At 40.5% G+C, this 25,864-nt stretch overlaps 1 protein-coding gene across 2 annotated transcripts in view; it reads left to right on the forward strand.

The window, feature by feature from the left end:
• The window catches only part of pacsin1a (protein kinase C and casein kinase substrate in neurons 1a), a 53,095-nt gene that overhangs the window by 10,212 nt on the left and 17,019 nt on the right, over positions 1-25,864 (forward strand). The window contains exon 1 of one of the 2 annotated variants that reach the window (XM_084099983.1): positions 20,886-21,068. The exons of the other annotated variant lie outside the window; for it this stretch is intronic. The gene's annotated coding sequence lies outside the window, so the exon portion shown is untranslated. Of the gene's footprint in view, positions 1-20,885; positions 21,069-25,864 lie in introns of those variants that run through there. 2 annotated transcript variants of the gene reach the window in all.

Genomic DNA, 25,864 nt, shown 5'->3' on the forward strand with positions numbered 1-25,864 from the left:
AGGTATTAGAATACAACAAATGATATTCATTGGTTGTTGTTGTCATGCATTTCCCCATGTCCATATATTTAAGCCCTCATGTTTGCTTGTTGTGTATTGTTAAATGCAACTCACTGTTGGTTTCATGGTTCATGTTAAATAGTGATGGGAGACACAAAGATTTTCAGAGCTTCTAATCAATTGAACCAATTGCTTCGCGAAATGATTCAGTTTCGAAGTGTTCGAAACGCCACATGCTGCTGACCCCTGCTGGTCAAATCAGTGGAAATGCAACTAAAACTCATGTCAAACATGCATTAAAACACCTTCTTAACAAACACATTGCAGATGTTTTATTGAAAGTAAACTATCAAATGCAATTAACTAATCATCTAATAAGATTTAATGTTGTGTCTGTGTAATATGTGTTCTTTTATCAAATTTCAAGGCTTGTTTAGTTTGTTCCATTGATGGCTCAGCTAAACATGCGAATAAGAGACTATTCACTATTATTCCTTTTAATTATACCAGTGTCCAGGAACTGGAACATAACCTTTCAATATTGAGCCCTTGATCAATACATTTAGCCTCCAGGTTCTTCCAGGGTGGCTGTCTCTATATTAAATAAACTGTTTAATAACAGGTAAGCAATAACAGCCATACTCTAGCTCAAACCCTTACATCAATCATTGTTTGTGTCCCAAAACACAATCCCTCAATTCCACCATCTCCTCTTTGTCTTCCACATAATCAATTTCAATTGAGTTCAGTTCAATTCAATTCAAATTTATTTGTATAGCGCTTTTCACAATACATATTGTTTCAAAGCAGCTTTACAGAAAGTGCATTTCAGAAATGTACATAGAAAAATACAGTTAGTTAATCATGTATTAATTTAGGGCATAAACATATCGCCAGCGTCGAGTCGTCTCTTCACAGGCGTCGAGTCGTCTCTTCACAGGCTTCGAGTCGTCTCTGCACGGGTGTTGGGGCATCTGTAGTTTCCATGGGAGGCTGGATACAAACTGGAGCTGACAATCTGTATTTAACTCGGGACTAGCGTCCCGAGATAACAACAGAAAAGCAGATGGGAAATAATTAGCGTAGCTGCTGTTCATAATATTAATGCATTCAATCTGATTCAACTGTAGTATAAAAGGTAAGTATTATGTGAATGCTTGGCTAAAGAGATGCGTCTTTAATCTAGTTTTAAACTGGGACAGCGAGTCTGAGCCTCGAACAATATCAGGAAGGCCATTCCAGAGTTTAGGAGCTAAATATGAAAACGCCCTCCCTCCTAGGAATGACCAGAAGCCTCGAATTTAGTGATCTTAAAGAGCGCGATGGATTGTAGGGCGATAGAAGTTCCGTTAAATACCCAGGAGCTAAACCATTTAGGGCTTTATAGGTCATTAGTAATACTTTGTAATTGATACGGAACTTTATAGGTAACCAATGTAGAGATGATAGAATTGGTGTTATATGATCATATTTTCTTGACCTAGTAAGAACTCTAGCAGCTGCATTTTGGACTAACTGTAGCTTGTTTATTGAGGATGCAGGACAACCAGCTAATAAAGCATTACAGTAATCTAGTCTCGAGGTCATGAATGCATGAACTAACTTTTCTGCATCAGAAACAGATAGCATGTTACGTAGCTTAGCAATGTTTCTAAGGTGGAAAAAGGCTGTTCTTGTAACATATGAAATATGATTTTCGAAAGACAAGTTGCGGTCTAATATAACACCCAGGTCTTTTACTGTAGTGGATAAAGTAACAGGACATCCTTCTAAATTAAAGTTGTATTGTAAGAGGTTTTGTGGGCAGTTTTTTTGACCAATAAGTAATACCTCCGTTTTATCTGAATTTAATAGCAGAAAATTACACGTCATCCAGTATTTTATATCTTTAACACACTCTGTCAATATAGATAATTTATTGTTTTCATCTGGTCGTGATGAAATATATAATTGAGTGTCATCAGCATAACAGTGGAAATTAATTCCATGTTTTCTTATAATATTACCAAGTGGCAGCATGTATATTGAGAATAGCAGAGGGCCTAACACAGATCCTTGCAGCACTCCATAGTTTACTGACGTTATCTTCGTTATATTTGTTATATTGACGTTATATTTTTCCCCATTTAAACAGACAAAATGGTAGCGGTCTGATAAGTACGATCTAAACCAGCTTAATGCCTGTCCATGAACACCAGTGTAGTTTTGTAGTCTATCTAAGAGTATTGTGTGATCTATAGCAGGGGTTTTCAAAGTGGGGGCCGCCAGGGGGCGCCAGGGGGGCCGCAGCAAGTTGAAAAAAAAAGTTAAAAAACATTAAAAAATAAATATTTGCTAATATGAGTATTGTTATGAAAAAAACATTATAATAATTTGTTGCATAGCCTATCTGATATCTGATTGATCGGCTAGTGACAAGAATTGGCCGATTTTCACATGATTTTCAGTCTGACATATGCCGATTCAAATGCACTCGGGCGCCGCATGAATAACATCGCGCAACATCAACATCACACATGCACACAGAACGCACATGTAGGAAACCTTGTGAATTACGGCCGTTTCAGATCGCGAGCGGCGCGTGAGCAGCGCGAATTTTTTTCGGCGTGCATGTTCAGTGAGTGCATTCACACCGCGAGCTGGAGCAGCGCGTGAGCGTCAAGCAGGAGCGTCGCATGAGCAGCAGTGAAGCGGAGGGTTTCGACGCCGAGTCTATTTTTGAAGCGCTGCTCACGCTCAATTAAAGTGAAAGCACACTTTTGATGGACAAAATAAATATGATTTTACTCAAAAAAAATGCACATAATTTGCATGTATAGTGTGTTTTAACAAGGAGTAGGCTATGTCAGAAAAGAAAATGAAGACAAAAATATTTATAGAGAATGTATCCATTTAAACTTGTTTTTATTAACCAGTTTGGGTAAAAGTGGTGTTTTATTATATATATATATATATATATATATATATATATATATATATATAGAAAATAAATATTTGTTTGTGCTGTAAAGTGGTTAGAAAAAATGAAATCAGAATCGGCTTAAATCTATTGGCAGGTCAAACTCAATGAAAAATCGGAATCTGCCTTGAAAATTGTAATCGGTGCATCTCATCTTTCTGATTGGCTGGTATCAAACACCATCACATAATCTGATGTTCACCTAGATGTTTTATTTATTTATTTCTACATGTGCCGTGCCGTAGTATTGTCGATGGGTTCAATACGGGGGGCCTTGGCCAGAACCTAGTGGTATTTGGGGGGCCTTGGCATGGAAAAGTTTGGGAACCCCTGATCTATAGTGTCAAACGCAGCACTAAGATCGAGTAAAACTAGTATTGAGATACAGCCTTGGTCAGAAGCTAGAAGTAAATCATTTGTAATTTTAACGAGCGCAGTTTCAGTGCTATGATGCTGTCTGAATCCTGACTGAAATTTTTCATAGATATCATTTTCTTGCAAGAAAGAGCACAATTGAGCGGACACAACTTTTTCTAGTATTTTAGACATAAATGGTAGATTTGAAATGGGTCTGTAATTTGCTAGATTATTATGATCTAATTGTGGTTTCTTAATAAGAGGTTTTATAACTGCCAACTTGAATATTCTTGGAACATGACCTAAAGATAAAGACGAGTTAATAATATTGAGAAGAGGCTCTTCCACTAACAAGTAACACTTCTTTCAGTAGTTTAGTTGGTATTGGATCTAATAAACATGTTGTTGGTTTAGATGCAATGATAAGTTTATTTAGCTCTTCCTGTCCTATAGTTGTAGAGCGCTGTAGTTTTTCTTGAGGGTCGATAATTGAGGCTGAATTATAAGGCGCGATTGAAGATTGTACATTTACAATTGTGTTTCTGATGCTTTCTATTTTCTCAGTGAAGAAATTCATAAAATCATTACTACTAAACTGTAACGGAATATTTTGCTCAGGTGATGTCTGTTTATTTGTTAGTCTAGCCATGGTGTTAAATAAAAACCTTGGATTATTTTGGTTATTTTCTATTAGTTTGCGGAGATGCTCAGCCCTGGCTGCTTTTAGGGCCTTTTTATAACGTGACATACTGTCTTTCCACGCGATTCTAAAGACCTCTAAATTAGTTTGTTTCCATTTACGCTCTAAATTACGAGTTTCTCTCTTGATAACATGCGTAGCACTGTTATACCATGGTGCTTTAGTTTTCTCTCTAACCTTTTTTAATCTAATTGGTGCAACAATGTCTAATGTACTAGAGAAAATGGTGCTCATAGTGCTAGTCATTTCCTCTAGTTCATCTGTTTGTTTGGGTTCACTGAGCAGCTGAGATAGATCAGGTAAGCTATTTGAGAATCTATCTATAGTTGTTGGAAGGATTGTTCTGCCTGGTCGATAACGTGGCGCAACGTGACAAATTTCAGCAGTACGTAGTATGCAAGTGACCATGTAATGGTCAGTGACTTCATCACTTTGCGGTATAATATCTATATCGGTTGGATTGGTTCCATGTGATATAATTAAATCTAGCGTATGATTAAGACGATGAGTGGGACCAGTGACGTTTTGCTTGACCCCAAAGGAGTTTAATAAATCTGTAAACGCAGCCCCTAACGCATCATTTGTGTTATCTATGTGTATGTTAAAATCTCCAACAATTAATGCTTTATCGACATTGACCAATAGATCTGAGAGAAAGTCTGCAAACTCTTTTAGGAAATCAGCGTAGGGCCCTGGAGGTCTATATACAGTAGCCAAGGCTAGAGATAATAGGGATTTCTTTCTTACATCTAAGAGAGTAACATTTAGCACAAGTACTTCAAACGAATTAAACCTGTGACCTGTTTTCTGAGTAACATTGAGAATATCTCTATAGATTGTTGCAACACCGCCGCCACGACCAATCAGACGGGGCTCATGCTTATAACAGTATCCTGGAGGAGTAGACTCATTAAGACCGAAATAATCATTTGGTTTAAGCCAGGTTTCAGTAAGGCAAAGTACATCGAAACTATTATCTGTGACCATTTCATTTACAATAACCGCCTTAGGTGTGAGCGATCTAATGTTAAGAAGACCTAGCTTTATAAATTGTTTTTGTTCACTAATATTGAGATTTTCTGGCTTAATCACAATTAGATTTTTCCTGGATCCTACAGTAGATTTAATGTTTGACCTCACTAAACGAGGAATAGACACAGTTTCAATATAATGTTCTACATTGGTACTTATATCAATTAAGTTTGGACAGCAAAGAGTGTGATTTGGACTTTGACTTACTAGTCATATGGTGTGTAACGTCTTGGAGATGTTGTCCGACAGAAGAGCCGCTCCGATTCTGCTGGGGTGAAGACCATCAGCACGGAAGAGCCTAGGTCGCTCCCAGAACAGATTCCAATTATTTACAAAGAGCAGTCTCTGTTCATTACACCATGACATTAACCATTCATTTAGAGCAAATAATCTACTGAACCTTTCATGTCCTAGTCGGTACGTGGGAAGCGGTCCAGACACGATGATCGTTGTTTCAGGCGATGTGCTGCGTACCGTCTCGATCAGGCTCCTGTAGTCCTTCAGAACCTCCGTCTGCCGCAGCCTGATGTCGTTCGTTCCCGCGTGCAGCACGACAGCTCCGACGCGCTTGTCACTGTTCAGGATCTCGCAGCTACATCGAGAACAGGAGCACCAGGAAAGCAGTGAGTGCGCACCTTACCTTTACCTGAGGTAGCGTGGACATGCCGGACGATGGAACTGCCGATGATCACAGCGTCGCGTTCCGTCTCGCGTAGAGGGGAGAAGCGGTTCCGGGTGGAGATCTCGAAGGCCGGGAGGGGCGGAGAGGTCCTTGCTCTGGTCCTGGCTCGCGTCTTCCGCTGTGGAATCACCCAGGGTCCATGGTGTTGTGTCGGTGCTGGAGTGAACGAAACCAGGGATGATCGCGTCCTGGCTGCTCGGGTCCTGTGCAGAGAAACACACGGAGTAGACGAGGTCGGAGTCAAAATGTTACTAACCACTGACTTGTGAGCATCGGCGCGTGATGTTTCAAGCGCGGATCGCCGATCTCGCAGCTCGGCCTGCCTCTCTAGTAGGTCGCGGATCTGCTTCTCCACGGACTCAAGCTCTAACTGCACAGAATGTAGCTCGAAGGTGTCCTCACCTGCACTCAAAGGTAACGTTAGACACACATCCGTTATATTCGCCATTATAGCAGATGTGCTATAATGGCGAATTATAGCTTTCAGTGATACGGGTGTAAATAAGACGATCGATAGGCACGACCACGCGTGCAATGCTAGCGGGCTAAGGCAAAGAAAAGAGGATGAAAAAGAGTTATTTGGTGTGTATACAGTATATACAACCTCAAATGGAAAGAAAGGAATTGTGGTGAATGTGAAATTGGATGGAAAGTGCGTGGATATGCAGTTGGACACTGGGGCAGTGGTGTCGCTGATGTCACAAATGTCATACAAGGAGTTCCTGTCTCACATACCGTTAAGCAAAACAAGCATGCAGCTAACTACACAGTCAGGTGAGCGAAGTGCATAGATGTGCCAGTGCAGTTTGGAAAGCACAAAGTGACACTGCCATTGGTCATCGTCAAAGGGGAAAGACCAACCATGCTGGGCCGAAACTGGCTGGAGAAAATTCAGTTAGATTGGCCAAACATTTTCATTGTGGAGAAAGCTGAAGTGGCCTCTGACCCAGCAGTAAAAGCAGTTTTGAGACGACACTCAGAGGTATTTTCTGACAAACCAAGTGCAATTAAAGATTGTAAAGCTACTATCCGAGTCCATCCTAATGCAACTCCGATCTTTCAGAAAGTGAGACCTGTTCCTTATGCTTTACGAGAAGTGGTGGAAAAGGAACTGGAAAGACTGGGAAAAAACAGGCATAATATATAAGATTGAAGTGAATGGGCAGTGCCAATTGTAGTCATGCCAAAGAGCAATAAGTCCATCCGCATCTGTGGTGACTATAAAGTCACTAGAAACCAGAATTTAGAGGAAGAAACATATCCGCTGCCCAACACAGAAGATTTGTTAGCTAAGTTGGCTGGCGGAACATTGTTTAGCAAACTGGACTTGGCGCATGCATATTAGCAATTAAAATTAGACCAGCACTCAGAGAAATACCTCAACATCAATACTCACTGTGGCCTGTACAAGTACCATCGTCTCAGTTATGGAGTGGCCAGTGCTCCTTCTATTTTCCAGGCTGTCATGGATCAAATCTTGCAAGGGCTAGATCACGTCACCTGTTTCCTTGATGACATTCTTGTCACTGCTAGCTCAAAAGATGAGCACATCAGGAGACTGGACGAAGTGCTTTCCAGATTGGAGAGGTATGGACTCAGAGTAAAACTTTCCAAGTGTCAGTTCATGCAAGGCAGCGTTGAGTATTTGGGGCACCGCATCGATAAAGAGGGTTTACTTTACACAATTTGTTAAAACAGAAGCAACCATGGAGCTGGACTGCGTGATGGGTACGTTAAGCCACGCCCAATGTTTTGTACGTGAGTGGTCCGTAGTTGCTGAAGTACTCGGTAAAAGTAAGTGAACATGCAAAGCGAGTGTGTGTCGTTCTTCTTCCCGAGTCAGCTATCTCCTATCAAAATATATTACAGTTTTCATTTGGACAGAAAGCACAGTTAGCTTTGAATTTCTGTTTCCCTCAGAATAGTGTAGTTAGTGCGTCTCCCAGCAGGTGCTAACTGGACCATGCTAACCAGCTTTGACCGCTTGGTTAAAATGAGCTTAGCCTCTTGCACGGTTCATGTGAGGAGTGCTATTGGCATGGTGAGTGGCTTTTCCTTCCCATCCTTTCAAAAAGGCTGTAGCCCTATCAGGATAATGATGGTGTCAAATGGTAATGCTATGGTATTTAGATATATACCATGGCACAAAAGACAACCTTTTATATACCATGCCATTTATGTGGTTCTCCATTGTACTCAAAAAATGCAATGATAGCAGTTTTTCATGACCAAAAAGCCAGGTCAGTAGGTTTTGAGACAAGGCCTACATTTTCCTTTGTAGTAAAAGTTGTACAGATGTGAATTATGTATGCCATTGTAGCATTTAATGTCTGGTAGTCTGTAACTTATGCTAATGGTGACAATATACATTGAATTTCATCCAATAAGTCATCCAGTCCCGTTTCAGTTCTATGATTTGATGAGCTTAAATGCGTGACAAGTTTGTCCATTAGTATACATATATATTATTGTATGTGTAGTTACATTTACATTTAGTCATTTAGCAGACGCTTTTATCCAAAGCGATTTACAAATTAGGAGTCATCATGAAGAGGCAAAAACAACGCAAGAAGTGCAAAATACGAAGTTCAGGCATTATTCAGAGTAGCATAAGCCTGATAAGTGAGGTTTTAAAGGGAAAGGGAAGTTAATTTATTTTTATTTTATTTTTATGAGGTTAAGTTACTATTGCTTTAAATGTTTTTGAAGCATGCCCAACCAGAAGTGATGAGTTTGCTAGATGTAATAACAGCACCTGCTTCAGGGAACAGTTTCTCCAGGAGCACAGTGAACATCTGTTCTACAAACTAGCTTGTTGTTTAAATGTATTGTTGTGTGGCAAATGATTCTTAGGAAACGTTACAGTGTCTTTCTCTTTTAAATTAAAACTAATGTGTGTGTATTGTCCTTGTTAACCCTTAAAAAAAAAGTATACTTCAAGTTCATTTTAGTAAGTATACTTTATGTAGTTAGCATACTAATAGCAATGTACTAAAAGTATATTTTTAATTGTACTGTTTCAATACTACTTAGGACTGAATTGTCCCACTTTTTAGTGTATAAAAGTATATTTTTAAGTATACTTTAAGAGTAACAGTGTAAACTGTTTTAACCCTCTTTTTGGTGTTTAAAAATCTACTGTCAGGATTTAAAAATTAGTGCTGAAAAGGCGTGGAAACGGTTATTGTTGCTGTTGACCTTATTGCATATGCATAGGAGTTTCCCGTTCAGACCCAACATTTATAGGAGGAGAGTAGTTAAATGAATCAGACAAGGTGAAATTCATATGTACACTACACACAAATTCAGATACTCAGAATTAGCATCATATCTGTTTTCTTTATAAATCAATATTTCCAAACAATGTAAGTTTATTAGACAGTATGTAAAACTATGTGAAAAAAGTATTTAATAGGCTATAGTCAATCAAGATAGTAAACACAACTACAAGCCAAGTATACTTAGAATACTTAATTTAAGTATCTAACGATCAAAAGATTGAGTACATGTATAGGACAAATACAGTATACTTAGGCTTTTCTGTCAGTATAAGTCAAGTATACTTAAGTGCAATTTTAAGTACATAAAAAGACTGAAAGTATACTTTCTCATTTTTAGTTTAAAAGAAGTATATTAATAATAGCACACTTGATTAACTTCTTTTTCATAACTTTTTTCATATTTTTTGGGCTTAATGGCTATCTAACATTATAATTTTTTGATAAGTAAATATTTTTGCATATTCACTAAGCGACACTAACAAAACACAATTAACAGATTATTAAAAATAAAATCCTCAACCAAAGTAAATATTTCCTTAGTTATTTTTTTTGTTTTTGTTTTAACAGTTCTATGTGTACTTTTTTTTTTTTAATTGAATGAGCAGAAATATTCATGTTTTAGCACATACAGACACAATATTTTTACATATGTAACAGGGTTTGGAGGGTCTCAGTATGAAGATGATTTAATAAGTAATTTAATAAACGATTTGTTTACTATTACAGTGTACAAATGAATTAGTTTACTGGCACATCAATAATCTACTGTGAAGAAAATGCTTTCTTCCTCTGGTCATCACTGCGTTGGCGAAGAGCGATGATCTGTGACAGGACTGCAGGAATCTCATTCAGGGAAATAACAAATATTTGGGACTGTAGCTTTGAATCTCTCATCCCGTCTCCTGTTTCTCCTTCTTTCTATCTTGATTTTGGTCACGCTTTCTCTTGCCAACAGCATGATGGGAGTGTCACGAGTGTGTGTGACATGCTGAGTTTAGAGATAAACCACTGAACATCTTAAGGTGGAGCTCAACCACTAGACTAGATCATCTCTACTTTTTATATTTACTATTTACTATAATCACAAAATCATTCCGGAAAATAGATGTTTCTAACGATCACTGTGTCGCCAGAGGATCACAAACACACATTCTCTCTCTCTCTGATGATTAATCTCTTAATGGCCGTTCTTCCACATTACATCAGACCCCTTGAACCTCCAGTCACATGACTTGCTTAATCACAGCTCAGCCAATCAGGCTTCTTCTGATGAAAGCCCTATCTGAGGGAGCGCTGTTCCCTGGCAACTCCCAGCATGCTTTTCTTACATGCTGTAAGCTCCTCGGTTATTAGCTGTGGCGTCTCTGCTCTGATCTGTTTAGCCAGAGCTCACCTGGGTGATCGGCCTCTCTCTCTCTCTCTCTCTTACACTCCTCCCTCACCATTTCACTGACAACACTTGCTACATACTTTCATTTGTGCCCAGTTTCTTTGTTTATCTCAGGCAAAGTGAAGTCCTTCCTTGCGATTCAAATATTTTTGACAGAGCTATCAAGTATTTTATTTACTCGAGAACACAGTGCATGAGCTTAAGAGTCTGAAAAAAAATGGATTGAATTTAGTTTGATTTAATTTTCATACCATTTTATATTAGTTTGAGCTGAAGCTATGGTTACGTTTACACGACAACCATATGCTTAAAACTGAGTAGATTTTCCTTTGAGTTCCCTTTCAAGGGAACTCGCGTTGCGTCGAGTTTGACGCTATGGGAACGCTTTGCGTGATGACGTCTTGAAGCACATGTAAAATCAGTCCAATGGTGTGGCGGAACGTCAGAGGCGGGTGACGTCACGTACCAGGAAGCTATAAAAGCCGGCCCGAAACAGAAAACAAAAGCTTTCTGAGTCTTCAGTTGCGCTCTGTGTGAAATCTGTCTGTATATTTGGTGTTGTCTGTCTATATCATATATATATATATTCAGTATGGCGAGCGAGCAGCAGTTTAGAGTGTGTGTCCATCCCTGCCCGCGTTATTTAACGGGAGGTGACACACACACTCTTTGTGTTGTTTGTTTGGGAGAGGAGCATGCCCAGTCAGCACTCGAGGGTGGTGACTGTGTGCATTGCTGTGCGCTTCCATTGCGTACGCTCCGATCCCGCTTGGCTCGGTTCAATCCCTCCCACGCTCCCCAGGGCTCGGGTCCCGCCGCTGCCGAGGCACGGCATCGATCTCAGACCTGGGGTTCACAGATGGATTTATCAGTGGATGTTGAGACGGGCTCTGCCTTATCTCAGCATCCGTCTGATAGATCCAGTGCCTCTTATCAGGGTGTGGAAGCACGCGCTGCGGTTTCTTCCCCCCCGATAGAGGTACCAGTACTGCAACTATCCAGCTCTGAGGAGTTGGATGTTGTGAGTATTGTAGCTGAGTCTGAGGATTCGCCACCTCAGTCTCATGCGTTTGAGGAACTGCTCGATGTCATTACTAGAGCTGTTGACAGACTGTCTATTGAGTGGCCAGAAGATAGGCAGGACGTTCGTTCGAAAAGTAAGCTCGACGAACGCTTCCTGCCATCTCGTGCGCAGCCCCAGCGCAGGAGCCTGCCGTTTTTCCCCGATCTCCACACCGAGGTGTCGAGATCGTGGGCGAAACCAGTGTCATATCGAGTGTATACTGCACAAACATCACACTATTCATCCATTCACAATTATAAAGAGCATGGTTATGGGGAGATGCCGAAGGTGGAAGAGACGCTCGCGAGCTATCTCTCTCCAGCAACGGCATCTTCTCTGAAGGCTCCTGCACTTCCATCCAAGCCAGTAAAAGTTACTTCTTCCCTGGTTCATAAAGCTTATGCCGCCGCCGGTCAAGCTGCAGCGTGTTTACATACAATGTCCATAATGCAGGCTTACCAGGCTGAGTTATTGGGTGATTTTGAGGAGGGCGGGGGTATTAGTGCTGATACGGTGTCTGAACTGCGTAGAGCCACGGATTTGTCTCTCAGGGCCACCAAGGAGACGGCTAAATCCATCGGCCGCTCTATGGCAGCCCTGGTGGCCACTGAGAGGCATCTGTGGCTCAACTTAAGTGACATAAAGGACAAAGAAAAACATGTTCTTTTAGATGCACCAGTATCCACGCAAGGGTTATTTGGAGACGCAGTTAATAGTGCTGTAGCGAAGTCACAAGAAGCTTCAAAACAGGCAGCTGCACTTCAGAAACTTCTCCCCCGCCGTTCTTTCTATGAGGCTGCTGAGCGGGAGCAGCCTCACTCCTCTAAAAAGAGCACTGAGCACCGCGCCACTCAGAAACAGAGCGTTTCCTCCCGTGCTCCCCCACAAAAATCTCGGGGACACGGAGGACGCTCTCAAACCCAGCAGTCTTCGAGGGGTAAAACGGATCTGCGGACCGTTATTACCGCCAAGAAGGCTGCTGGGAAAAAGTCCTGATGTCTGAGGGCTCAGGACAAATGAGGGTAGTCCCCCCGAAGCAGAGCGGTTAACACCTCTTTTCACGGTGCCCGTCTCTCTTCGGTGCCCTCAGGGGACCGTTCTGCCAACCCTGCCGCCTCCGGCGTTACAGGGCGCAGCGGTCTCCGGCGAGCACATATCTCAAGGTCCACCCGGAAACGTAGTGGCCTCGGGATGCCCGCCCCCTCTGAGGAGGGTGCTAGAGCAGTCTGTTTGGTCGTTCCCTGCCAGCAGTCTGTTTGGTCGTTCCCTACTCAACAGCAACAAAATCCAGAAACCAGTCTCGAGAGACTGGTACCTCTAGTAGAATCTTTGACAGCGTGGAAGCTACTGTCAAATGTTTCTCGTTGGGTCCTGCAGACCGTGGAAAAAGGGTATTAGATACAATTCTAGTAACGCCCACCGCGGTTTATGGGGGTCCTGCCCACAATGGTGGGCCCCGAGCAGGTTCTGGTTATGGAACAGGAAGTAAACACTCTGTTAGAGAAAGGGGCCATAGAATATGTACCTCCCTCCAACAGGGAAACCGGGTTTTACAGCCGGTACTTCATAGTTCCAAAGTAGGACGGGGGATTGCGTCCCATTTTAGGTCTTCGAGTTGTCATGCAGCTCAAGTTCAAAATGTTAACATTGAGACAATCGTGCCACAGATTAGTCCGAGGACTGGTTTGTCACGATAGACCTCAAGGACGCATATTTCCATCCGTCCGTGTCATTGGAAGTTCCTGAGGTTTGCTTTCGGGGGCAAAGCATACCAATATCGAGTTCTTCCATTCGGCCTGGCTTTATCACCCCGCACTTTCACCAAATGCGTGGATGCAGCTCTGGCGCCTCTGCGCCTCCGGGGTATTCGCATCACGAACTACATCGACGATTGGTTGATTTTAGCTCAGTCGCATTAGATGGCGGTTCAACATCGAGATGTTGTTCTCGCCCATATGAAAGAGTTGGGGTTACGGCTGAACGCCAAGAAGAGTGTGCTTCTCTATTTTAGAGGACCACTTTTTTAGGCGTGGTTTGGGATTCAGTGTCGATGCAGGCGCGCCTGTCATCGCCACGCTTCGATCCTGGCAGCTGTGAGAAGTGTAAAGCTAGGCCAGCTACTCACTGTCAAACAGTTCCAGAGACTGTTGGGTCTCATGGCAGCAGCTTCCAACGGGATACCTTTTGGACTGCTGCACATGAGGCCCCTGCAGTGGTGGCTCAGGACCAGAGGGTTTTTCCCCGAGGGGCAACCCATTTCGCACAATCAAGGTCACGCGGTGATGCCTACGTGCCTTGGTTATGTGGAAGAAACCTTGGTTCCTGTCCCAGGGCCCAGTGCTGGGAGCTCCTTGTCGTCGCAAACTGCTAACGACGGATGCTTCCCTCACGGGTTGGGGAGCGATCCTGAGGGTCGCTCATCTCAAGGTCTGTGGGAAGACCATCATCGTTCCTGGCATTCTATAGCCTAGAGATGTTAGCTGTCTTCCGGGCTCTGAGGAGCTTTATCACAGGTCTCAGGGGACACCATGTGTAGTACATACGGACAACACGTCGGTAGTCGCCTATATCAAGGGGGTCTGCGCTGGCACGCCATATCCTCTTGTGGTCCCAGGGGAAGTTGCTGTCACTCAAGGCAGCCTACATCCCCGGGGTCCAGAATATAGGAGCAGACACTCTGTCGAGACAGGGGCCGAGGCCCGGGGAATGGTGGCTCCACCCCCGAGGTGGTGGAGCTGATATGGAAATTTTAAGTGGATCTGTTTGCGTCTCGAGAGACGTCTCACTGTCCGCTTTGGTTCTCCCTCACGCATCCAGCTCCTCTGGGACTGGATGCTATGGTACAGACGTGGCCGAGGCTACGTCTGTACGCCTTTCCCCCAGTTGCTCTGCTCCCGGGAGTTCTGGAAAGAGTTCGCAGGGACCGGGTTTGCCTGCTTCTTATAGCCCCGCGCTGGCCGGGCAGAGTATGGTTTCCCGATCTTGTGTCCCTCCTCGACGGGCCTCCTCTGGAGCTACCCGTCAGGAGGGACCTTCTGTCCCAAGCAGGGGGCTCGATTTTTCACCCCCGACCAGAACTGTGGAACCTGTGGGCTTGGCCTCTGAGGGGGCCCAGCTCATAGAGTCAGGTCTCTCAACTGAGGTTGTTGAGACCATTCTACAGTCCAGAGCTCCCTCCACGAGGAAACTTTATGCCCTGAACTGGAGAGTATTCACCTCTTTGTGTAGTGACCGTCGGTTGGATCCAGTCAACTGCCCAATTGGTACAGTTCTGGAGTTCCTGCAAGAGCGGTTCACTGCAGGTCTGACCCCGTCCACTTTAAAGGTTTATGTGGTGGCCGTAGGTGCTTACCACAGTCCTTTGGGTGGAATGTCTGTGGGGAAAGACCCCTTTGGTATCTCGTTTCCCTCGTGGCACTTGGAGGTCCTCCTCCCTTTCGAAATCGGACCAGGAGGCGAATAATTTGCTTTGCCCTGTTTGGGCGTTAGACGCGTATGTCCACAGAGCTGCCCTGTGGCGTAAAAGTGACATTTGCTCCCCTAACAAGGGAGGTCCAGTGTCTAAGCAAAGGATGAGCAGTGGGTGGTTGAGACTATCTCACTTGCTTATGAGGCGGCTGGACAGCCTTCTCCTTTGGCTGTCCGGTCGCACTCTACGAGGAGTATGGCGGCCTCTAAGGCCCTTATATCAGGAGTTTCGTTACAGGACGTTTGTGATGCGGCAGGCTGGTCCTCACCGCACACTTTCGTCAGGTTCTACTCTCTGGATCTAGACTCTGCTCCAGGGTCTCATGTTTTGTCTTCCTAGTGCTGCTCACCAGATTTCACACAGGACAGACATTTGTAGCTATGGAGGCGTTGGTATAGACGTTCCCATAGCGTCAAACTCGACGCAACGCGAGTTCCCTTGAAAGGGAACGCCTCGGTTACGACTGTAACCTCGGTTCCCTGAAGAGGGAACGAGCGTTGCGTCACCTTGCCATATCTCCTTCATGCCTGTCAACACGACTTCAGACTTTACGAAGCTTTCGTTTTCTGTTTCGGGCCGGCTTTTATAGCTTCCTGGTACGTGACGTCACCCGCCTCTGACGTTCCGCCACACCATTGGACTGATTTTACATGTGCTTCAAGACGTCATCACGCAAAGCGTTCCCATAGCGTCAAACTCGACGCAACGCTCGTTCCCTCTTCAGGGAACCGAGGTTACAGTCGTAACCGAGGCGTTTTCCACGTACAGACGAGTCCATTGTCAAAACGATCCCCATTCACAAAACGACTAAAAAACGCTGTATTCTGCTGCCAGGCCATTAGATGGCGATGAAACACTATAGACTGAACACGTAATATGCATGTGTATGACGTCATTGTCTTTAGAAACTCGCAATTTTGTTGTTAAAACGGAGACCGTTTTCAAAAACTTGCACTTTGAAACCCATTTTCAAAACATTGTGTTTTCACGCACACAAAACGCTGTTGTCGTGTAAATGAACGGCCAAAATGCATAAAAAGTTTATGTTTTTAGTTGAAAATGGTGTCGTGTAAATGGCCCCTAATTTTGGCAAGCAGGATGAGTGATTGATAATGAGATTGGTATCTCTCACGACAGTGAAGGATGAGAGAAGACCAGGCCTGGACTTTACCTTGTGTTTTGTTTTGTTTATGTGTGTGTGACAGTTTTGGGATTTTTTGTTTTAGTGCTGATATTTTGTGCTGATGTGTTCAGCACAATCATGCCTCCTTTCTATGTAAATTAGGCTCATTATAGATTGTGCCTCATATGTCTGCCACAGTTAACAATGCTCTATTTCCGCTTGTGGAAAGCAAACAGATTTTTATTTAAAATATACTTTTTTTCCTAGCAATTATGGCAGCAATAATTCATCAAATTATGGAGATGAGCATTATCTGAGCTTTTTAATGATGGAGAAGAGCATGGAGCGATGTATCCAGTCAAGCACCCTTTCAGAATTCAACTTATTATGATCTAAAGTCGGTTTTAACTGTCTTTTCAGATGTTTCAAATCATATGTGCATTATTAAAGTCAAATGACTGTGAAAGTAGCACTGCAAATCATAATGCAGTGCTTTGAGTGACTGTAGACAAAAGTAATCTAATGTTTGTTTCTAATAGTTCAATAGGTCAATAGTTCAAATAGTTCAAATCTAATAGTTTGTTTCTATTAATTAGAAACTTCTTATCAGGCCAGTATACTTACCAGGGAGACTGGTGTGATATATTTAGCAGCAGTCTCTGAAATCTGCTTACTATAATAGGTTTACATGTATGTGTGGTAGTTTTCATTCACTATACATTTGTTAACACAGTGTTTTCAAAGAAAACCATCCAAGAAATAGTGGCATGTACTATTTCATGAAACAAAGTGGTGCAGCATTTAGTGCTCCAGAAATGAATTATGGCCAGGTTGCACAAGTCAGAGTCACAATTATTCTTTGTCCTGATCCCATTTCTTCCCTCTTCTTTGGTTTCCCTGAAGCTCAACTAGTCTCACGTAGCAAGACGTTCAGACTGATGGCTTTCATTGGCCAAGGACTTACCAGAGTCCATCTGACCGACATGTAAAGCAAACAATCACAGTTTGTTTTGCTTTGCGTCATGTTTAGGGGTGTGAAAATGTAACGTCGATCTCAATATGTCCTACAATAACAGACCAGCGTGCATCTAATAAATGATATATTCAAGAACGTTGTGCAAGTTTACTGCAATGAGCACTCATTTTCAAAGTTATAAACACGACGGCGGCGTTCTTCTTCCATGAGGGGGTTTGGCCAAAGCGACTCGAAGGCAAGCCTGCAACTGAACACAAGGAAGGAGACAAGAAGCCTTTTTTTTTTTTTGAATGGATGTCAATGGAGGAGAGGCTTCACTACGCTGAATAAACCGCTGAAGAAAAAGCTTATCATTTTATGAATCAACAGCCCATATGCTAATCTTCAACATATTTGCTCTTAAACATTCATTTAGATTGATCTATTTTTAGAGTTTGCGAAAAAAAAAAAAAAAAACTGTTTTATAAGAGAAGTCACAGACAGTTGCGTGACAGGTATGATTCAGTTCACGGCACTTCTCTTTAATTTCTGTTGTATATTTTGTATATGTTATATTTTGGTTCAGCCGTGACGTCTGAGGCTGGTAGACCAGGTCACAAACACACATACTGATAAAAATATATTGCTTAAATGCACTATAAATTGCTGTGGATAAAAGTAGCTGCTAAACATAAATATTAAGGGTGTCAATTTAACACATTAATTTAAAACATATATGTAGTTATGCTGATAAAAATGTAGACATTTAATAATGTTCTCTGACCTGTATGTGTAGTCCCTAATATTTCCAACCATTAGAGCATTTAAAGCTTGAAGTACCAAATGCAAAACGTCTTTTTGCACGGTAATGAACGGTAACTTTATTTTACATTGTCCTTGTTAAATATGTTACATGTACTTACCATAGTAATGACAGTAAATTATGCATAATTACATGCAACTAACCCTCAACCAAATCCTAATCCTACTCTAACCCTATAGTAAGTACATGTAGTTGCTTAATATTACTCAGTACTTAAAGTGCCCCTATTATGCTATTTTAAAGTTTCCTAATGTTGTTTTGGAGTCTCCTACAACATGTTTACATGCATCAAAGGCCAAAACACTGTTTCATTTCCTCATAATATACATTTGCTCGTCAGATGAATCAATCTCTCTAAATCCCTCCTTTCCGCGAGCTACTCTGCTCTGATTGGCTGGACAGCTCAGTCTTGACAAACAAACAATGATGTCGATTTAATCATATCAATGCGAGCGCGAGTCCAATGATGAAACATTGGAAGAACTAGTTATTCAACCCGAACCTCCATCGCAAGGACGACTCGAGCAGGACTCAGTGTTTCTCAGTGATACACTACTCAGTTTGAGGTATATTATATGAGATGTTGCAACTGTAATTCCTCACCATCAGCATTAACAAGTGCATGTCCATCAACAAACCGATTATTTTACTTGTACTAATTTATTTACAGAGTATTTTTCTAATATATTGCGGTGAATACGTGGAAACTGTATCAATAACAGTGCATGTATGCAATGTATACATTAGCCGAGCTCTATCGTGAATGATCTGATGAAACATAAACGTTGGTAAAACAAATCTTGCTCCATGCTTAATCTTTCCTCAAAGTAGTGAGAACGACAGACAATCTGCATTAATAGACACAGTTACAGGTAATAGTGGCCCAGAACTGATTAGCAGAAGTATTTCAGTAAGACAGTGATAACGTGAGTTAGCCAGTTAGCAGGAGATCTACACAATATAAAACTCAAAACTAAGTATTTTGAACACCATCTTTCAAGAGCAAGCGGTTTGTGAATCCTGCATTGAACTCTGAGATTTGAGAAGCAGTCTTCAGTGAAATAAAGGGAACACAGCAAAAGTTTAGGATTATACTGCTGTGATATCATGGTAAAGATGAACTTTAACCACTGATTCTTCACATGCTTGTCCTTGGGCAGTGTAAAAAAAACTGGCTTTACTTTCACATTATAGAGCACAGCGTCTTCTCGACATGATGCTGTCCAGTATCCACAGGAATCAGCTGCTGGTTTGAGGTTCAAGTAGGCAAAAATCCAACCTTTAAGGACACCAATTTTCTTTATGAATGAATAATGTATCGAAAATAAATAAATGTTCTTCCTTAAAATACAGGGTGCATAAGTCTGGACACCCCTATGTTAAATTCCCATAGAGGCAGGCAGATTTTTTTTATTTCCAGGGGTGTCCAGACTTATGCACCCTGTATTTTAAGGAAGAACATTTATTTATTTACGATACATTATTCATTCACAAAGAAAATTGGTGTCCTTAAAAGTTGGATTTTTCCTATTTTTTTTAATTAAGGCATTACGTTCAATTTCCAAAAGATGATTTTTTTATTCCTCTTTTTAGTCAACTTTAGCATGGGTGTCTAAACTTATGCATAGCACTGTATGTTACACACTACATGAAAGGTAATTTTCAAAAATCCATTATAGAGGCCCTTTAAATATATAATTACACTGTAACAATGACACCGTAAAATAAAGTGTAACAAAATGAACAACATATTGCCAGTTTGTTACTATAATTAATCTGCCACATTAATATAATGGTTTAAATAATGAATAATTGATTGACAGTCCTTGTAAATAAATGAAAGACAGATGGAGAGCAAGCAAGCAAAGTACTGTTAAAAATCTGTAAACGAATACTGAACGGGGGCGAAGTAAAGTCTGCCTCGAACGCATGGCATGTTTTCTCATTACATCACTGTTGCCAAGGTGATGATGTCATGCTAATAATGACATGTCTCTCTGCACCCCATAATCACACACAACATCTCTCTCTCTCTCTCTCTCTCTCTCTCTCTCTCTCTCTCTCTCTCTCTCTCTCTCCGTCAATCCATGTCCACCAGAACATCGTCCCCTCAGTTCACCTGACTATTCCCTTATTTCGTAACTGGATCTATTTTAGTTGTCCAAACCTGTGGAGGCTTCGCTTCAGGAGCCTTGTGTTGTTTCTCTGGCTGCCTGCAGGTTTAATTAGATATTAGATGCATTAAACATGCTGTGTGTGAATGAAGCATCTCTGACAATATAACAATTATAATATATAAATAAATATTGAAAATATATTAGCTGTACATGTGATCTTAAATAACACACTATAATAACTAGCTTCCGGCAGACAGCCGTACGCATGGTTTTAGGGTGAAAGAGTGACGCTTGACCGACGCATTGACGAACGCGGGAGTGCAGAGGATAGAGCAAAATAAAACACTGGTCGCAAATTAGAAGTCTAAAATGAGAAATTTAAAGATAAATGTTGGAGAATTTCGACATAAAATACTCCTACATCGCGTCAGGGGTTACTCAATGGCACAAGTCGACTCATGCAGTGTGTGTACGGTCATCTGCAGGAAGCTAGTTACTATAGCCAATAAAGTTTTACATATGTCGTATGGATTACTTTTTATGATGGATGGGTGCATTTTTTTGGGCTTCAAAATCTTGCCTCCCATTATAAAGCTTGGAAGAGCCAGGAAATGTGTAAATATAACTCCGATTGTGTTCGTCTGAAAGAAGAGTGTCATATACAGCTAGGATGGCTTAACGGTGAGTAAATCATGGGCTAATTTTCATTTTTGGGTGAACTATCCCTTTAAGAAACAGTCATGAACGTGTATTTTCTTTATTTCTGTATTGGGGAAAAAAACAAAAGCAAATGTACACATTTCCTCTCACCAGAGCAACCCAGCAACTTTCCATCACAATGTTCCCCCACCCTCTCCCAGTGCACCCCCCCCCCCTCTCGTTCTCTCGCTCCACCCCTTGCCTCATGCTGTCTAAGCCATTCAAGTAGAACACCGCAGGATTATCCTCTACATGAGCTCCTGACACACTCCAAAACCCAGACCGCATAAGAATCTAGTGGAGAACAAAAAAAAGAAAAAAAACACAGATAGTATCACCAGCCGGCCCTGTGTAATGATATCTGGAACATTTTACTCTTAAAAGGTCCTAACATTGTTTGTGGATGGGTTCACTGTTGGTAAGTTCATTGGGGTTTTTCTTTTTTTCTTTTTTTTCAAAACAAAGAGCTAAATTATGTGTGAATGGAAGAACATTTCCTTACGTTTGGTTCTGCTAGGGGTCTTTTTGGCATTTTCGAGTAGATCAGTGATTTATCTTTTATGAAAACCACTGCAAAAACGCAGATGATATTGCTAGAAATATCCTCTACAAGTCAAATGCTTGGACACACTTCACTGAAATGTTCTGTCTTTTTGATCTGCGTGCTTTTGATAAAATGCATAAATATGCCTATGCATTTCTCTAAACATGTATTTTATTATTATTGTTATTGTTTGTTTACATGGGTGAGATTTAGTGGATATTGTAGGAAAAACAGCTCAAAGTGTCCAGGTCCTGTTGAAAAGACATCCCGTGAATCTCATGAAGTTGGTTGAGAGTGAGCAAAGCTGTAATCTAGACTTTCTCCTACAGTATTCTAAATATCTAAATAACAGTATCATAAATGTAAATACTGTAAATAACCTCTTTTGATACGCTTATGTAGCTCAATGGATAATCCTAAAGGAATAACAGAAAGAGCAGCAGATTCAGCATGCTCTGCAGTGAGCAGTTCACATTACAGCACTGTCTTGTCTTCTGAAAGTAACTAATGATAGTTTTTTCAAGTTGCTGGCAACAATTTATGTTAGACTAGGTGTAATCACTGTAATTAGCGTATTGTAACTCAGTTCAGAAAATGTTGTGATAAAATGCCAGCGAAGTGACAGATGCAGCCATTATTTTTCACTTTAGGGCAAATTCACTTTACGGTCGTGCCAGTATTGCACTCAACATTGGTGCAAAAACATTACTAACCACTTGCAATCGAGTGTCCTCCCCTGTGAAAAAGAAATGTGCTTGATTGTATTGAATGTGCACTTGTAGTGTACTTCAAATCTTAAATGTAAATTTAAAAACTTATAAACATAATAACATATTAATAAAATAAAAATAAAAAAACAGCTTAAGTGTTTCTAAAGAAAGCACAATCACAGTCAATGTTTCTTAAAGGAATAGTTCCCCCAAAAATGAAAATTTGTAATCATTTACTCACCCTAAAGTTTTTCCAAACCTGTATCAGTTTCTTTCTTCCGTTGAACACAAAAGAAGATATTTTGAAGAATGTTGTATTTTTTTCCAACTATGGACTATGGAAGTCAAGTCTACTGTAAAGTGTTTGATTACCAACATTCTTCAAAAAATCTTGCTTTGTGTTCAACAGAAGAAATAAATATGGGTTTGAAACAACATAAGGGTGAATAAATTATGACAGAATTTCATTTTTGGGTGAACTATCCCTTTATAACACTTAAGTACACTTAAAAAGTGCACTTTGTAGTAATGTCAAATGAAATGTTTTACCTTAAAGTGCATTTTAAGTCACTGTGTTTTTAATAAACTTGTGTAATGCTTTATAGAAGTGCACTCATTCTGATGTGTTGAGTAACAAACTAAAGCATGCGTAAAGTACTTAAACTACTTTAAGTGTAGGGTTTTATTCAATATTAGATTTTAGGTTAATATATTTTAAATTAACTAAATTGCAACTTCATTACAAAAGTGCATTTCTTGATATATTTAAACACAACACATACATGTTTTAATAGAATTACATTAAAGTATATTCTAGTTTACCAGATTAGTATATTTGGCAGTAAACTTTTGAAGTAATAATGACATTACATATAAAGATGTAATTATGTCCTTCTTAAGTGGGTCAAAAAGCATTAAAGGGTTTAATATAATAAGCATAAAAAGCATTTAATATAAATTTAAATACATTTTCATCTAATTTAAAATATAATAATATTAAAAGTGTCCTCCTATTACATAATACATTAATTTCACACTTAAGTATATTCTGTTTTTAAAAGTATGCTACAGTGTACTTCTTTTTCACAAGGATCAGTTATTGTATACCATTATGATATGCATATGTAAATGAAGTAACCGGATGTGGGCCGGATCTGGGCCGACACTATGTTGCTGTCTGGGTTGCCACATCGTTTCACAAAATCAGCGCTTTGTACTGCAATTAATATTGTGCTATTTAAAAGAGATGGTTTACATGTTTTGTTTATCATATCACCAATAATTCATCAAATTATGGAGGAGAATTATATAATCAGGCATATATCCAGATTTATATGTGTTTTAGACTAGCACTCTCTCAACATATTAAAAAAGCAGACTCAGCCCAGACAGCAACATAGTGTCGGCCCAGATCCGTGGATTCCACCTGGACCAGATGTGGGCCGGATCTGGACCGACACTATGTTGCTGTCTGGAAGGTGCCTGGATCATATAGTGCACGAGTGATCGTGTCCAACTCCTGCAAGTACTCCAGATCCTGCTAGCCTGCTGCATCCTACACAACCCAGAGCTGACCTGCAAGATGGGGAATTGTGCCACGCTTTCTGCACAGATTTTGATTGGCAGTCAATGCTTTTATTGACATCTGCAGCAAAATAATCATTCTTAAAGTGATTGCAATGATATGTGTTGTTAATGTTATTGCTGTTGTGTGGACTTATATTTCACAAACAAATATAATTAATATTTTATCGTCCTTGGTGTAGTTATTAGGGGCCAAGCCCCGAAGGGGATAGCCCCTATTGTATCCGTTAGTTTTCTTATTTCCCGAATGGGAGTCAATGGCAGCCCTATCAACGGAACATAGGGAAATTATGAAATTTGGTGCACTTGTAGTGATGGTAATGAATAGTAATTGTACCAATTTTGGAGTCTCTAGGACCAACTCTATAGCGCCACCACCAGTTCAAATATTCAAAATTGAAATGGTTTGACTTTTGAACCCTTTGATCTAGAAAAATAACACTTAGTACACCTGATTCCTCTCATCATGGTGATCACAATCAATATCTTACATTAAGACTCCGCCCATTACAGTAGTGGCCATTTTGAAAAGTACAGTTTTTTTTTTTTTTTGCTACTCCTCCTTCAGATTTTGTCCAATTTTTACGAAAATAAAGAGGGGGCCGGGTAGAGTTAATTTTCATCTGTACTTCTGAACCAGCTGTTTTTTCATGTATGTTCAATTTCTGCTGTTTTTATTTTTCCTGCTCTTCACTGCTCTTGCTGCTGCTTCAGGGGCTTGGCCCTGTATCGCTGCTTGCAGCTATATTTCTTTATTCTTATTGAATTGCTCCCCAAGACGTCTCTAGCAGAGAAACAATATTCTCTCATTTTGGTCTTCATAATCTGAATGAAAAGAGAGCTGAATACGGACAGTCTCGCAAATCATGAAATATTAATATTAGTAATATCACTTGTACTGTTGTCCTCCTGGCACTGAACACAAAGGGATTGCTGATATCAGCTTCGCCTCTGTGTTTTCTATGACATGATGTTTATATGGTGACTGGTTAACCATACATGAGAAATGTAATGAGTCAGTCTTGGCATCATCATACATGTTGTGAAGTAGAATTGTGAAGTGGATATGGTTTCATGACATGATTCATGGGCACTTCTAATTCAAATTAGTGAGTTATAAGAAAGTACACTTTGTTTTAAGAAAGAATTTTTATGCTTGACATAAGAGCATTAACATGCATAAAAGCAAAACAACTTGTAGAGATAACACTAGAAAAGGTAATTTAAAAGTGTGTTGAGCAAAAAAAAGTCAATATGTAAGAATATATTCTGTGTAAACACTCTTGTTGTCTTAAACAGTTTGTTTAGTGTACAGTACCCCATTGTTCAGAAGGATTAGACAGCTTTCTCAGAGATTATTGTAGAAAATCCCATTAAACCATCCATATATGCTCTAAAAACAGTCAATTAGAGAAACTGGGCACAGTGCAGTATTTAGATGAACATTTTCCATGTTGATTTTTCACAGGTGTTTTCATTGTATTTCGAAATACGCTCTATGTTGTGTTTTAGGCTGAAAGGAAATGTCTGTAAATGTAACGAAAAATCTCGACAGAAAATGACAAGTATCTTTTCTATTTTTCTTTTTTTTCTTACAGTGTATGGTCTGTTTTGTTTCAACCCTTCTGTTAATGTATGTTCATTGATTTTAGTACAGCGTGTCTTCCTTGAATATGCAAAACATCACTAGTGAACAATGATTTTTTTAAATGAATTTACAGTATGTATGTATGCATGCATGTATGTATGTATGTTTGTATGTATGCATGTATGCATACATGTATGTGTGTATGTATGCATGTATGTATGTATGCATGTTTGCATGTATGTATGCATGCATGGATGTATGCTAGTTACTTGGCCATTATATAGCCATGAGGAGCAAATAGCTAATAAACTGTGAAATCTGAAGACTCTTATAAGATGGCTGCCTGTGTCATTGTGCTTCCTCTACTGTGCTCAATGTGTGTCATCAGACATTGTGGGCTTAAGGAATCTGGGTTTTAGAAACTGGGTTAAAGACTCATTAAACCACATTCACTTTTGCATTGCTCAGGGGTCCAGGTTTACTGTGTTATGAATCTGTGTGTATCAGCCTCAGACATAGTTCTAGGTTTGTGAAGCCATGTTGTGGTAGAGTGGGTCACAAAGCTTCTGCGTTATTTTTGCTGTAATTAGTTTTGACAGCAATTGTTTGTTTTCCTTTGATAAGCAATTTGCGGTAAATAAAATGTGTTAATTAGTAACGTAGCATTTCTAGCCTTTTTTGCATGTAGTCAGCAGACTTATGAGTGTTCACAGGAGTGTTGCTGAAGCTCGAACAGCGGAGCACTGCACCAAGGTCATGGCTTTGATTTTCAGCAAGTCATTAACTGG

Source organism: Abramis brama (genome assembly GCF_963993115.1).
Source record: "Abramis brama genome assembly, chromosome: 22".
NCBI lineage: Eukaryota > Metazoa > Chordata > Actinopteri > Cypriniformes > Leuciscidae > Abramis > Abramis brama.